Below are 16,485 nucleotides of genomic sequence, written 5' to 3' on the forward strand. Positions count from 1 at the left end.
CTCCCTCCAATTAAGTTCATCTTGAAGGTAACAAATATCCATCTGTTCTACAACCCATCAGTTTGCGGAGAGAAACTGCTGTTAATATATTAATGTCCCAGAAAACACAACCTTACACCTTCTTACCTCTTAAACATGAATGTTACCAACTCTTCTAGCAAGATAACGGCATCTTTATTAAATTAGCTTCTCCATGTATCAGTAGTTTCTAAGTTTTACAAACTGTTCATCTTTGATGAACCAATCAATAACCTTCAGAGTGTACATACTAACTGTATGTATCAAGCAAAATGTTAAAATAAGGAAGGAAAAAAAAAAGAAAATAAAAAAGCCCCCGATTCTACATGAGTCAAAACATTTCTGCCAAATTATTCAAAATATTGATGACATACAGAGCTCAAGAGAAGAGGCTTTCATGACTGCCTTACCTGAATGCCACTATGTTTATTTATTTTAATACTTCTTCAGTATGATAAAAGGTGCTAATCCTATAGGTATTACACAGGAACAACAACAACAAGAAAATAGGCCAATATTTATACCCTGAAAAATGTTTTAAAGTCCATTAAACAAACGACTTGCACCCATCTCTCCTCCCCCTCCACTATCATCTTTGTGAACTATATACAGACTTTCTAGTCTTTGGAACCTCTTGCAATGTTTTTCTTTCCTCTAACTGATGGGACAGAAAGTCATTTAAAGTCTAACCGGTTTGAAAGGACAGAACAGTCTCTCTAAATTTAGAAAAAACCATACTCCATCTTCTCATCTACTCCATACTGTACAAGTCCTCTAAAACAGAGCTGGAAAAGAAATTTCACTAATTTGCCAGTGGTCACAAGGCTACCTGTGCTGTCGGCTTACTCAGGGGCTGAGAGCAGGTCCTCTTGGCAGCAGTAACTGTGAAACCTTACGGACAGGAAGCAAATCTGAGCATACCCTTCCCATGCAGAAGGCGCACAAGAGCTGACAGTCAGCTGTCTCTCACCAGCAGGTCTGCTCTGCCTCCAGTCCCTGGAGAGACAAACCACACACTGGGCGCCCTTGGGCACAGTAAACCACATAGGGCTGAAGCGAGCTATACAGTTCTACCCCAGGCCTACGCTTTTTAAACAAAGAAAAGTAATTTTCTGTTCCACAAGTGGGAAACGGCAAGTCAGTAGAGGGGTGTGGGAGACAGAATAGAGCACAAGTGTGGGGCATGAAAACTTCTACTGTAGAACGAAAGACTGTATGTGGGAGGAGAAAGGTATTAGAGTAGAAATTATGTCATTACAGTTTAAGGAAAAAATGCATTACAACAGATTTCTCTTTTTAATATATTGCCACAAAGGTTGAAGGCCATAAACATTTTTATTAGAAGCTGAGATTTTAGGTTTCATAACATCTCATAATTCCAAGGGTTTACTGTGGTCAGCTCAACTATGAGAATTTTTATACTGTTGCTATAAATCAGCTACTGGCAATTAATTGCAATTTTGTTGAAGTCTACTTTAAATGAACTAAAAAAACCCAGTAAGGAAATAGAAAAATACAAAGCAAATATAGCAAGTTGTGTGTTTATTTTGGTGCCTGTAACCAAAACACTGGTATATGATCAAGTCTGTGAGTCAAACTGTTATAACAAGCAAAAGCTATAAAAATGAAACACTGAGAAAAGTAACCAATACAAGATAGTGATCTGTGATCTTTCCACTAAAAATTTAAATAACAGCCATACCGCGTTCATGAGGAGAAAACGGAGGATAGATGGAGGAACAGTGTGAGGAATACGTAATTTTTTTCCACCTCAAGCTGAAGCTTGAAAAAAAATTAAAAAAACCCCTGAAGACCAAAGTAGATGCTGCTGATGTAATGCTTTTCAACCTTCAGACTAACAGTTCTCAATCACTTTCCTTAATAGTGTGGGAGTTTTTGGCTGGTTTTGTTTATTTTGCTTAAGTACCCTTCCCACTGAGCAGCCATATCTCAGATTACTCAAGTCAATTTGAGTGAGCTTGACAAAATGAAGACACAATATTTTTATAATTCTGTCCAAGTCATAACAAGGTAGAGAAAATATTTACTTCCTGAATACTGAGAAACAAGAGTTTACTCCATAAACTTGTCTCCTTTTGCTATTTGCTTTCTTCTCACATATTCGCCTTAAATTTTTGTAAAGCTCATCACTGTTGTTTTTAACTTCCATTTCTGATAATTACTCAGTCCCACTGTATAGCATCCAGAATCAGAAATGCAGTTTATGTTGAGGCCAAAATTTTATTTGGGTTAGATTCATTACAAAGGAATATCGTTTATGTTCTCTGAAAGTACATCATCATGCTGACAAAATACTGTTAAGTGGGAAGATCATCAGAGAAATTTCAAAAGCTTAGTCCTGCTCTGAAAATAAAATGCCAACGAACAGACATTTAAACTCACAAATGAATTATTTAGTTCAGAAGGTTTTGTAAGACACATTTACTTACAGAAGGCAGGAAATCTACACTGTCTCATCTGAGAACTGGCCAGCTACAGAACTTGGTCTGACATGAGGTTCCAAGAAGGTCTGCTTTCTCCTGGACATGCCATTAGCAACTGTGCCAACCGTGACATAAGCAAACTTTAGCTGGACTGCATGAACACAATTTAGAGGACGGAAGCTCACATGGCATAGTATGAAAATTCTAGGCAGATTGTATTTTAAATTACTGTCTGTGTTTAGTATATAAGCCATATTCAACCTATTTAGGAACTCGGCAAGAGCAACTGCTTCAGCTGGGTTCCCACAAGCATCAAGGAGAAGCTGGTTCAGAGCTGCAGCTGCACAAAGAAGAAAGATTCCCTAAATGTGCTTGTCAATGGTAGTCAAGAAAAAAGTTCCTTTTGGTACGACATGGAGTTAAGGAAGTATGTATGTATGGCCAGACTTCACAAATGCAGATTTGGGAAGGGCTCTCCCCACATGCCCTTCCAGCCTGCACAGTGGATTTTTTAGGTGAGGCACAGCATGTGCAGAACTGGCCCCACCGTTTAAGTCCTGAGGTCCATCTGCCACAGCTGAGCAAGCTTGGACTGTGACAGGGAAGTCCTTGGGACTGCCACAGCCCCCGGTACTAACTGGGGCTGACCCTGCTGAGCATCCGAGATGTGATGGGATGGGATGGCAGGGAGGCATTTAAGGAAGTAGTTGATACAGTACTGTACTGAAAAGATAACAAGTAAAGAGAAACTTGACCTTCCTAAAAAAAAAACCTAAAACGTTTACTAAAGTCTAAGATCCATCTTGGAACCAATTTTGCCTCATATTTTCAATAAAGACCTTCATACAAAGTGAAAACTACTAATGAAATCTGAATACAACACTAAGTTGAGAAGCATCGTAATTACAAAGAAAGATAAAAAAAGAAAGTAAGTTTTGATGAACAATTACTTTCCACTTATGTTTGAATTCATTCTTACAAGACAAACAGAATAAAATTTTGATTTGTGTAGAATGCTGCTTAAATTCTTATTAGGCATAATAAAGCACAGAAACAAAACAAGTATAGAGAAGGGATTTCTGTTCCTCAGCCACTGTATTTGTACCATAATCTACAAGAAGCAACTAAATGTTTGTCTTATTTAAACACTGACTAAAATTTTAACTAGCTCAACCTCAGAAAACTGAGTTCTGACAAAGAAAGTTGTCTGTAAGTATGGGCAAGAAAGAAAAAGTATTTAGGTTAAACAAGAATATTGGTAGAATCAAACAAATGGGCTGCAACCTCAGCATGTGCTCCACACACAGGTTACCAGAAAATTTTACTTCTCAGTAAACTGAGACCCTGAACAGCTTTCCACTATGAGAGAAAAACAAAACAAAACCAAACCAAAACAGCAACCCATCAGTAAACCAAATTTGAGTGCAACTGATTTATGAGAGAGAGCAATGATCCAGTTGTTTTGTATAGCAACTGGATCATAAAAGAAATGAGGAATTCAGTTCAGGGCAAAGGAGGTTTCAGGCTTGGGCTGCTGATCTGTACCTATTGACGGTCTTGATTCTACAGTTTTGGAGATCCATCAGTTTAAAAACAATGCTTTAACTCCTTTTGTTGAAAACATGGCTTAAAAGGACATCTATCTGAACTTCTCAATGTCCTTTTACCTTCAGAAAGCAAGTCATAACCCTCTCTGCCAACTGACAAGCACTATCTATCAGAGTTAGTTCAACTTTAAGGAATTTTACCCTAAAGGAAATTCTTTCCATTCCCTTTCCTGTTTGTTATGATTATCTCAGCATGCATTTGCAACTTCTTTCATACTGAAGCTGAATGTTATACAAACGCCTGTAATTTTAAACACTTAATAAAATGGATTCTAAAAACCAAAACAGGGATCTGAAGGTCTGTTTCATGCTTTGATAAACATAGAAACACTTAAAAGTGTAACAACTGTGAAGTTGGATGAGCAAGAACAGGAACCATCTCAAGCTTCTGAGTTCAGCTGGCTCTTGTTTATAGCTGATGAATCTAAAAGGTTAGGACTGAACACAAAAGCGCAAACAGCACATTTTTTCAGAACTGAGACATTTTAATTCAGTTTTTTAAACCCTCAGACAAATCACAACTTTTTTTTCCAGCCACATAAGGAAGTTCTCCGAAGGTTATCAAATTTTCACAGTAGTAAAATTAGTGGCCAAAGCAAAAGAACCAAATACAAATGTAAGTCCGACTTGCTTAGACCCAATTTCAAACTCTCATCCTGCTCTTTAACAGTAAAACAATCTTTGGGAAGATCCAACAGAATCACTCAACAGAAATTCACACATTCAAGTTCTAGTATTGCTAATCATGTTTTTAAATTCAGTGGCGAGGCAAGCAAAGCATATCTAAAGCCAAACATGAGAGGACACTATTGTCTTTAAGCACTTATTCTTTTGTTAAGTACTACAGTTACAAAATATTTAACTGCTAATATTTTATTTAGAAATTCTTGTCAACTGGTTTAAACAAAGAATATATAATAAGAAGCTCATAATACTTATTTCTTAGTCTCCTAAAAAGATCTTCCCAATATTATAATAGAGAAATATTCTGTACAAATTCTGTACCATAACAAAGCGGAATCATCGTACACTACAATATCAAATAAAATTCTCAATTATCAGAGCAATTGATACCATAAAAAACTTGTCATATTCCATTGATTAATTCACACTGGAAGCCACCACAGCACTGTATTCGGACCAACTTGCTTAGGGCTGTGTCCAGTCTAGTCTTAAAAAAAAAGAGAAAGAATGCAGGTATGACAACCTGCCTGTATTACCTGTCCCAATTCCTCGGTGTCCTTAGGGTGATTTTTATTTCCAAGTGCCAAATCAGAACCTCACCTGTTTTATATTGTGACTACTGTCTCTCTCCCTCATGTCATGTACCTCTGTAAAGGGCCTGGTTGTCTTCTTGGTAACCTCTTAGGTACCACCTTGTGAGGCAGCTATTAAGTATCTCCTGAGCTTTCTGATGCCCAGGCAACGCAAAGCCTTTTCTCTCAACCTCTCCTTATGGGCTTCAAGCCCCTCATTTTGCTGCTTTTCCACTGAAGTAGCTTCAGTTTGCTCAGTATTTCTTATGAATTGGGGGAACCAAAACTGGGATGGGATATATCCAATATGGTCCAAGGAATACTGAATATTGACAATCAACTGGCTAGGCTTCTGTTCATAAATCCAGGATGCTGCTTCTGTTCACAAAGCCCAGTATGCTGCTGGCATTTGTCACTGTCAGGGAAGAACTGACACACTGACTCCTGTCTCAGAATGTACAGGTCCCTTTCAGCAGAGCTGTTTCCCAGGCAGTCACTCCCCACCCTGTGCTGTGGCAAGGCATAAGAGCATGCATTTATCCTTGCTGAATGTCACAAGGTTCACCATCATCCATTCCACCAGCCTCTCTAATGCGCAAAGCACCGTCCTCGAATGTGTCAACTACCCCCACAGTGGGATGTCACATGCAAGTTTGATGAGGATACACTTCATCTCCTCCTCCAGGTTACTGAGCACGGTACTAAACAGAATAGGTGCCTGTACAGTACTTCACTTGTAACTGGCCTCCAGATGGAATACAAATCATTCACTGCTAGGTTTTGAGCCTGACAATCAAGCCAGTCCTCCCATCCAAACCATAACATTGCAATAAGATGCTACGAAAACCATGCTAAAAGCCTGGATTAACTCAAGGTAAATGATGGGCAAACTGCCATAAACAATATTAAATCTAATCTGATGGCATTTACAGTTTCAGTAGTGTGTATATAAAGGTCCTAGAACTGTGAATAAGTATACAAAAGATACTCAGGAATTTCAAATAAAGCCACTCTAATTATTGTTTAAGGGGAAAAACCCCAAAACTAAACACAAAACCAAGATCCAAATCAAAACAACTGCATTAGATTTCCTGGTACTATGGAAGAAAACATAGGACTAAAGAAAAATATGTTTATGTCTGAAACAGAAGGGTTTTAAGTTTCAGAATCTGTAAATGTAGTCCATGAAAATAAAAACTAATTTCACCATCCAACTAAGGGAACCTTAAGTCATTATCCACCTTACACACAAATGATGAAATGGGAAAGACTTCACACTATAACAAAGCAATACAAAGAACTACTTAAATGAAACTTGAACTTATTTATCAATTTCATGGATTAGTATTATATCTACAGTTGCAACAAATGCCTGTTTACCTGTGCCAAATTACTCTGTGTTGTTACATTGGTCTGAAAAGGGAATTTGAAACAGAAGGCTACTGTTTTGATAAAAGGATTTTAACTACCTGGACATCATTTGATTGACTACCACAACTCAACCTAGATCAAAGACCTGGAAGATCAAACTAAGAAATATCTCTATTTCAGCAATACAAAGGAAATTATGGAAGTGCCAAAACAAGTCCCATGTGTTGGTGTATTTTATGAAATTGCAAAAAATAAAAATCCTCAATTATTTGAAAGATTTCTTCATATAATTCTCCCTGCTGAATATTGAACATCTTCCCATGCATGCCTGAACATCCCAACAATCTAAAAGTTATTGCAGTTGAAAATATTGCACCTCTTGCATATAATGACCACACTAAGAGAAGCACCTTTGCAGGCATTTAGTTTGTTGTATGTAACAATGTGTATTATTTTTCTCATTTAACAGGTAACAAGAACAGCAGCTCTTCAAAATGACAACATCTCTATGGCTTATGAGGCTTATCACTGAACACCAACTTAATACAATGTTTTTGTCACAGACATCACAAAGTAAGCCCAACAGAAATTCCCAGCGGTTTCACTTGTTAGCTCCAGTGTCAGACCATAGCACAGTGACATAACATAGCTTTAAACTAATTCCTACTCTGTATCAACTCATATCACAGGTTCCATACTGTCAAACTTCAAACGTTTTTCTCTGAGCCTCAGATGGAAGAGAACAGAGGAGTAATGACAACACTGCAGAGAAAATGGGCCATGGGTTTGCAAAAGCAATGGGTTGTTTTGCCTTAGTCCAATGAACAAAATTATTCTCACCCTGGGTTTGCATTCATCATCAATTAGAATTTTTACATGACAAACCCAAAGCATCCTGCTGAACCCAAATCACAGCTGGCAATGCTGCAGCCCAGTGTGGCAAGGCAGCCACCAGCTTTGAAACAGCTCCCTTCATTGCTACAGAATAAAACCACAAGGAGCCATAATAAGAAGCTGTTGTCCTGACAATCTCCCAAAGTCAAATTAAGGCCTACTTTACTACAGCAGAACAGCAAGGACAACCTGATCACTGCAAACTACTCCTAATTCTTCAACAGCAGCTGGCCACTGCAACCAGCAAGACTAGCACAGCAAAACACATATACCTGCTTACGCACTGCAGATGATATGCACATTAGGCATGAGAATGTATAAACATACACAGCCAAAAGTTCAGTTCTTTTTTCCCCCTACTCTGTGTCACACTAATATTACAATGAGATTTCATTCTAAAGCATTTCAGGTGTTCATTTTCAGTGCTGAGAGGCCAGAAAAACACTTAGGGTTGCTCTTTTCCTTGAATGTACTTTTGGTATCTAAAAGTAGGATATAGTTAGTTTTGAACAGAAAGACATAAATGAAAACAATCAGAAGGATGAATAAATTACCTGTAAATCTGAGGTGGAAAGTATAAAAATCTGGGAAAAAACCTCACAGACTGGAATTTCCTATCTTTCATAAATACCTTCTTCATAAATTAGAGGAGACAGAACTGCTTTTTGCAGCGACAGTTTTGTAAATTGCAGTATTCCTTTTTACTCCCCTGTATGAAAGACGAAAAAATATTTTAACAGCATGTGCATTTATTATACCTATAGAAAGTTTTATTCTGTCCCTACTCACCTTAATTGCCATTTTATTCCCTTATCACTTCACAGTTTATCAGATTTGACTGAACTGACAGTAAAAATCCAAAATTAAATACAAAGTGGCCCAGAACCTTCTTTCCCTCTCATATACATGGAGCAAAACAAATGTAAGAAAATTCCCCTTCAAAACAACCAAAAACCCCAAACCACTAGAAAAATTTTATGAAGGTATTAAAACACATTTTACTGCATTTGAATTAACCTGCCACATAGCCTCTAATGTTCTGAGCGTGTGTGTGTGTGGCTCGGCTTCTCGAACGAAGATTTGGGAAGGGCTGTCCCCACGTGGGTGTGCCCTTCCAGCCTGCACAGTGGATTTTAGGTGAGGCACAGCGTGCGCAGAACTGGCCCCACCGTTTAAGTCCTGAGGTTCATCTGCCACGGCCGAGCGAGCTTGGACAGTGACAGTGAAGTCCTCAGGACTAGAACCTACAGCACCCGGCATTTCCCAGGAGGTCTCCCATCCAAGTACTAATCCGGGGCTGACCCAAGTACTAATCCAAGATCTGACAGGATCGGATGCCTTGTTCTGAGAGTACCCTTCCTTATAAAAACATTTTAAATACCATAACCTGCTGTTCCTGTAATATGCAGAACAGTTCTATAATTTCATCACAGATTGTATCAGGTTTAAAATAAAAGTTAATGAACCTAAAGGGAAATGAAAGGGTAAGTTATTGAGTTTTAGGGAAGCTTTATACCTCTCATCTTTTAGGTAGGCTTTTGAATCATAGGTATTTCAAAATACGACTTTTCAGGTTTAAATTACATGAAAATGATTTGATGAGATTTATGTTAGAGGACATATACTACACGTAAATGCAGACAAGCATTATCACAATCCACAGCCACTGTCTCAGTGAGAATTTGAGCAGTGAAGGGAGAGGGGAAGGAAAGAAGAAATGGCAAATAATATAGACAAATATCTACAGAGCTGAGTATGAGACTTTGCAGGATCCAGGAGAACAAATGAAGACATTATGTAAGAAAAGATTCAAAGTCAATAGCAAAACTCCAAGTGCTGTGCTCAGAATTTTACTTAAGCTGCTGAGGGGGAGGGGCAGTCATGACAACTTCAGCTACTGCCACCTTCCAGCCTCCTAGCTACAACAAGCCAATTTACTACCTCTCCTCCCGCCTCCCTCTACATTCTCTCACTTCCAAAACAGCAATGGTATCTTTCTACATTACATGTTAGAGTTTTAAGAAAAAAAAAGGGCACAGGTCATTTTCCTAAGCAACACAGAATCCCCAGTTAATGGCAACTAAAACAAATGCCTATTTCATTTCAAACATCTACTATTCTTCAAATGTTTTACACACATCAGATCCAATGAAGCTGTTTGCTTGCAAATCCAAAAAGACAGCACAGCAGCTGCTTACACTTATTACATGTTCAGAAGATTACCTCCATAAGGATTCAAGACTGTTTTTAAACAAAACCTTTAATTATGTATGGACTGCTCATTATTTAAGAAATTCCAGAAAACCAGAAGAATCCACTTATAAATCTTGAGTAGCTAACTGCTGATGTAATTACAGTTTCATGATCCAAACAAGAGCCTACATATCTTCTAGTAAGAATTACAGTGCAAAATACTCACAATGACATTTCTGCCTACTGCTGTCCTGTCTAACTAAAAACAAGAAGAGTCTCACCAATTACAATAATCCTTTTCAATCTTCTGGTCATTCAATTATGCATGAAAGTGGCTTTAAATCTGGGGTCATTGCTTTACTACAAAGGAAGACAGGTTCTCTCTCATTTACTTCTGTCAAGATAAATCAGATGTTTAACATTAAGTTTGCCCTTTCACAACAAACTAAAAAAAATTAATACAGCTATTCATGTGAAGTCCTGGTAATTCTTAAAAATCTAACCAGTTACGTGGCATCATCACTGAGTATCACGAAGAATTCATGCTATTCTTAATCCAATTTATGTGAACAACTAGTGTTTAACAAACAAGCAAACAAACAACTGTGAAGCATACCTGTCAATCTACTAAATACAAACTTCCTCATAAATTCCTACTGGATTCTTGGATATGATAGACAGTCCTCACAGTATTTCCTCAAAATTCAGGTATTAAAACCAGGGCAGAAAAAGACTGTCGGGGCACCCCTACCTTAAACTTCCTGAACTGGTCAGATTTATAAGAGGATGCAAATTCTCTTGAAAACAAAGAAATAAACTGAAGTTAGCCTTGACTTAGCAAGAGGCAATATTTTAAAGACTCAGATATAAATTATGTCACCTAATAAAAAAAAATTATACTGTGAGTACAATATTGCAACATACATTAAAAACAGCCATCTCCACTTCTCTGATCCACAACCTAGCTTACCCAAACATTTCAAAATTGCAAAGCATTTTAAATTGTAAAGCAAAAATTGCATGGAAAGAGAAAAGAGTCTTTGTCAAACTCTGATTTCATTTGAAGCTGTCAAAACAGCTACTGTTGGTAATCTTGGATGACTAACGTGAGAAACTAGATAACCCAGTGCCCCGCCCTCTTTCCACAATCTGTAACTTATATTATCATAATAGCATAGCATTTCTCACTCAATATTACCAAACCAGATCCCTCAGTGGTAAAAGGTATGAACCCACTGAGAATATTTTAACCTCTAACCATCTAAATATGATCTTAGCTCCAGTCAAGGCAAAAGGAAAATATTTACTGACTCCTGCAGTTCAAACTGATGATACAAAGCTTAGGTGCAACACTTGACTATGTTCAGTATAAATCTGGAAGTGAAAAAATGAACTGCCTTGGTTCAGTTGTAAAGGTCAAAAACAGCAAAAGGGATGGTTCTGGCAGCTTGACCACTACTTTGCTTAGTTCCTCATTCAACTCTCTTCATTTGCGAGAGTATTTCACAATGCACTTGAGTAATGGCATGTCAGTAAACGTCTACAAAAAGAAGACCATATAATTTTTCTTTCAGGAAAATGAAATATAAACCTTTAAAAATATTCTGATATGTACAGTAAGCAAACATCAGTTAGAAAGAATTGAGGTTTTGTTTAGTTCTAGGTTTCCTTGGCATATATGAATAAAATGATCTTTAATTGATCCAATAGGATCGGTGGAACAGTCTGGCATCCTTACAAGTTACATCTAAGTGCTGCATGACCTGGTAAGGTAACCCACTTGGCATGATAAATCAAGACAATACATTCAGAGACCTCTCTAAATCTAGCTTTGTATGAATGCTACATAAATTATAAATCAACTGTTGTGGACCCTAAGTGATGTTTAAATATCTATAATGCATTAGAGCTCTTGATGATTTAAACATGTTTGCATTAATAATAAAAGATATTTCAAAGATCAAATTTAAGATTGAAGTATTTCAGAGCTGCCACCAAGGAAGAGAATGGAGCGGAAATAACACATTCCAGTAACACCAGACACAGTTTGGGTGGAAAAAAAGTCAAACGCACATGAAACAGAGAAATAAGGCATCAAGCCTAGGCATTCCTATATCCAGCAGGCTGTGATACACTACGTTTCTGAATCCAACTTCAAAATGTTTCAGTCTAAGATAGCTAGGTACAGAATCGAGAAAAAAAATAGCTGAACAGACAGTATCAATGCACCATGGTCCTTTTTAAACTAAGACCATCAAACTAAGTAACAAATAACACTGAATTATTGGCTTTTCCCCATTTTCAAACATCCTGCCTTATCCAACTGCCTTCCTTTAAAGCAATCTAAATATTTTGTAGTTACCTTCCAACTAAACAAACTTTCTATAAATACTAGTAACACATCCGTTAAATAATATCTAAGCAGCAAGATAAGCTGATCAAAACAACACATTATGTCAGCTAGTAAGCAAACTTCAAGTTCTGCCCGGGTCTAATCAGTGCAGAACCGAGCAGAACACAGTTTACTATTCACGTGAAGAAAAATAAAATAGACAAATACAGAAACAGCAGGCTGCAGAGACAGAGTACAAGCTTTCCTACCCTGCAGGATAGCTGATATAAGAAAGCCATCTAGTGTTAACTTTTAGAAGTGAAAACTGCGCACAAAAGAGCTGGGGGGAAAATTTACATGTGCAATTCTCTTTAACTTTGCATATCTTTTGCATGATAAAAAATAAAACTCGTTTCCTCTAGAAAAGCCAGGCTGAAAGTAAGTATTCAAACTGCTGATGTAATAAAGTAACGCACCACCAAGAACTAAGGTAGTTTGCTGACCTACTTCGTGAACCTTAACAGCCATATCTGAAATTTGTCAGCTTCGGAGTTGCCTTTGTCAAGCCTGCGAAACGCTGCTGCCCCATTCACAGCGGCTCTCGGCAGCCCGCAAAGCGCTGCAGCGCAGCACAGGAGGGGTGCGGAGCCACGAACACAAAATCCAAACGAAGTTGTGCCCAACTAGCTACCATTTAATGACTCGAACGGCTAAGTTTGGAGAACGGACCACTGAACAGCTATCAGAGTATTACACTATAACAAAGAATGCAAAGGGATGCAGGTTGCGCCTTGTATCCAGGAACTAAATAAACAACATTAAAATCATTTAAGGAAACTACACGGGATGAAGGACCTTTCCCTTTGCTACCCCAAGCGCTTGGCGATCCCCACTGCAGCGTCCCCGCTCTGAGCAGTACCTCTACCCCAGAGATGTCCGATGCGGGCAAACTTAGTCCGTAATTGCCATTATTCCTGAAGTGGGATTCGGAAAGGGCTTTGCCCGGGCTGCCGCAGCCGGGGACAGAGCGGCCCCGCAGGTGGCGGCGACCCTGGGGACACCCCCGCGGCCACTGCTTGGGAGGCAGATCCCGGCGCTATTTATAAACGCGACGTGCGGGAGGGAGCCAGCCCGGCCGCGGCCACCCCGCCCCAAAGCGGCGAGCACCGAGAGGCGGCCGGGGCGAGGACGGGGTGCTGGGGGAAGAGGGCCCACGGTCCCAGCCCGGAGAAGCCAAGCCTCCCTCCCAAAGGCAGCTGTCGGGAGGGGATATGGGTCCCTCACCCCTCCCCGAACTGTCCCCGAGCCCCTCCCGGTGGGGACAGCCCCCGCAAGGATGCGGTGCCGGTCGCTGCTTACCTGGTGCTGCTGCGGCCGCCGCTGCCTGCGCTCCGGCTGCTGCGGCCGCGGGACCCCCATTCCCCCCCGCGAACCGAGCCCCGCTCCGCTCCCGCCAGCGGCGAGCGATCCTCTCCCGTTCCGTGGGACGCGCCACCCTGCACAGAGCCGGGGGACGTCTGCGGGGGTACTGCGGGCTGGCGCGGCCGCCGCTCCTCCCCGTGCTGCTCCTCCTCCCGTCCCCCCGCCGTCCCTTTCCCGGCGCTGCCCCGCGCTGTTTCGGCGCTGAGCCCGGAGTGCGGCTCCGCCGCCGGACGGGAGCGGAGCGGAGGGCGGGGCGGGGCGGGCACAGCGCCCACGCCGCACCCCCGCGCGCCGGCCCTCGCGCGGACTCAGGCTCCGCCCCCCCTGGCCGGTCCCCCCTTCCCATTGGCTCCGCCGGCACGGCCCCGGGGCAGCACCGACTCCCCATTGGTCTTCCGTGCTGTCCGTCATTTCGTGGCCCCGCCCCGCGCCCCGCCACCGAGGGAGCAGATCCCGGTTTGCCCCGGGGACGGGCGGCAGCCTTGGGACGGGGAGGGAGCCACAGGTGGGGTGAAGGACGGAGCGAGGGACAGCGCCGGGGGGGGAGGTGGGGGACTGGAATGGCCCTCCCTAGTACCGAGCTGCTGAGCGCCCCATCCTTCGGCCCCCTAGCCGCGGCCGTGCCCAGCCGAGCCCCGGCGGAGCAACATCGGGCGGAGCGCCCCCGCACCGCTACCTGCCCCTGCCCCTGCCCCGTGCGGGCGCTCCTCTTCGCTTTCCAGACCCTGCACAACGCTGCTCGACCCGGGGAAACCGTCCCTGCAAGGCTGCCGCCCCCGCCCCGCTGCCGCCCCCGGGCTCCTGAGCCCCCAGCTCCTTCCCGCGGGAGCCCCGGGGGTGGCGAGCAGCGAGGTGACCTGGACTCTGTGCCACCCTACCAAGCTGTGCATTGCCTCAGCAAAAGTCCATCTGAGAGCCTCCGGGTGGGGATGCTGTGTCCGCATCCCGGCAGTGCCTGTGCTTACCCGCAGCTTTCAAGCGGAAAATGCCTATAGCGATGAAACACATGGCAGTGGGGTCCTTGGAATTGCCCTGCGTGCTCCATCTCCTCTGTACCACTCTTAGGCTGCACATGTTTAGGAGCATGGTGCTTTCCCTCTGTGCTGTGCAGCCCTGAGCAGGTTTAGTTTGCCTGCCAAATAAGCCATGCCTAGGTATCCACATTTCCTCCACCTCCTCCACGCGTTCTGTTAAGCAAACCAAAGGCTGGTTTAAGAATTTGAATTTCCCTATTTTTACTCTGCGAGCTAGTTCTGCAAAGAACCATATCTGTAATCAGAGCCCACTTCTACATAGAGGTTGCAAAATAGAAGATGTTATCAGGGCTGATGTGGCTGCTCCCATCTGCTACCTCAAATTACAAAGCCTGCAATATCATTGGAATAAAGTATACTCCTACAGAAACAACCCAGGATTCTTTTATGTTTTTCCAATCCTCTCTCACTTGCTTTCCCCTCCACCCATACCTACCTGTCATGGGTATGTAACTTTCTGGTTGTACCAGTTCGCTCAGCTCTGGTGAGCAGGCTGAATGTTGACATGCACAGGTATTCCGCTGCCCAGTAAACTTCTCCCCACTGCCTGCCTTTAGGCTTTAGTGGAAAGAAACTGCTACATAATATGCCAAAGATCCAAAACACCCAGGGCATGCCAAAATTTGGGTTACTGCACTTAACTGTTCCTTTAATGCCCATTTTATATAAAGAAATACAGTCCATGATCATAAATTTAAGCATAGACTTATTCTAATAAACTTAAAGGTGTTGGCATTTACTTGAAAAGGACTGGCCAACATTACATTCATTAGTTAGGGTTTGGATGCCTGATTGAGCGTTACTGTTTTGGTTAAAGATGATATTTTAGAATGTTATAATTTCTACCCAAAACCACTAGTCCAGTTGGGCAGCAGACTGTCTCTGTACCAAAGCATGACTTCAGGAATAATATTATTGTTGTTCTGACAAAAAGCCTCAGGAAAGAACACCACAAATTAAAGGAACAGTGTATTTTTCACCTTGTCATGTGATAGGCAGTGTCCTTCCCAGAAGGTTAATTCCTTTAAAATGGAATGAAATGAAGGAATGACAGAAAATGTCGATGGAAAAGGAGTGAATCAGGAAAGGTGTAAGTGTGCACAGAATATGGTAGACAGTGCTTGCCTCTGATTTTCTATGCCGGCCAAGTCCTCAGTATTGGAGGACTCTGGTTGCTTGTTCTATTGAGTCCCTCTCACTCCGAGGGCAGGCTACAAGCTGAGACTCTGCAGCAATCACCGAATTTGCTCTTTTTGCTGTCATTCCTCTCTCACGCTGCATCTCTTGCGCCGAAGGAAAGCTGGATGACCGGAGCCGTCTCGCTCCGGATCCTGCCAGGACTCAGCGAGGCTCCGGGAGATCCGCCGCCAGGTGTCCTCTGGCGGCTGCGCGGAGTCACCGCCCAAGGGCCGCGCTATCGCTCCGCTTTCCTAAACTTGCCCGGGTAGTGCCTGACCCACCCCTGATGCGGCTGATTTTCTGTTGCCTGCACCGTCAGTGAAGTTAATGGTTCTTTTATAAGCTTAGTTATGTTTCATGTGCAAAGTTAGGAAGCTTAGTGCACTATACTAATAGCTAACACAGCTGTAATATTTTGTATGCTAAGAACACTATTTGCATATACTTACTCTGTTTGCTTTTAAAGGCTCATTTTATAAAGCACTTTGGATGCAAATCAGCATCCTCCAAGAACATTTCGGTGTTTCACCTACTATCCTAAAGAACACTATGCTTAAAAAAACCTGACAACTTATCTGTAATCATATTTCCTTATCCTCTGAAAAAAGGCTAGTCAGTCTCTACGGACTGCAGTGGTGAGATTAACTCCTTCCTGTACATAGGGTGAATTCAGCAGTCTGTACACTGTCCTGTCTGAAAGGGCTTAATTTGGATGTGAGGCTTTCTGCTGTGTGG

The 16,485-nt window shown here is 41.9% G+C and overlaps 1 protein-coding gene across 6 annotated transcripts in view; it reads right to left on the reverse strand.

The window, feature by feature from the left end:
* The window catches only part of SIPA1L2 (signal induced proliferation associated 1 like 2), a 183,338-nt gene that overhangs the window by 125,911 nt on the left and 40,942 nt on the right, over nucleotides 1–16,485 (reverse strand). For 4 of the 6 annotated variants that reach the window (XM_071549555.1, XM_071549554.1, XM_071549551.1 and 1 more), the window contains exon 1: nucleotides 13,475–13,754. The exons of 1 other annotated variant lie outside the window; for it this stretch is intronic. The gene's annotated coding sequence lies outside the window, so the exon portion shown is untranslated. Of the gene's footprint in view, nucleotides 1–13,034; nucleotides 13,127–13,474; nucleotides 13,755–16,485 lie in introns of those variants that run through there. One more of the 6 variants, XM_071549553.1, reaches the window with a different exon arrangement.

This window comes from Pithys albifrons, chromosome 2 (assembly GCF_047495875.1).
Source record: "Pithys albifrons albifrons isolate INPA30051 chromosome 2, PitAlb_v1, whole genome shotgun sequence".
Classification (NCBI taxonomy): domain Eukaryota; kingdom Metazoa; phylum Chordata; class Aves; order Passeriformes; family Thamnophilidae; genus Pithys; species Pithys albifrons.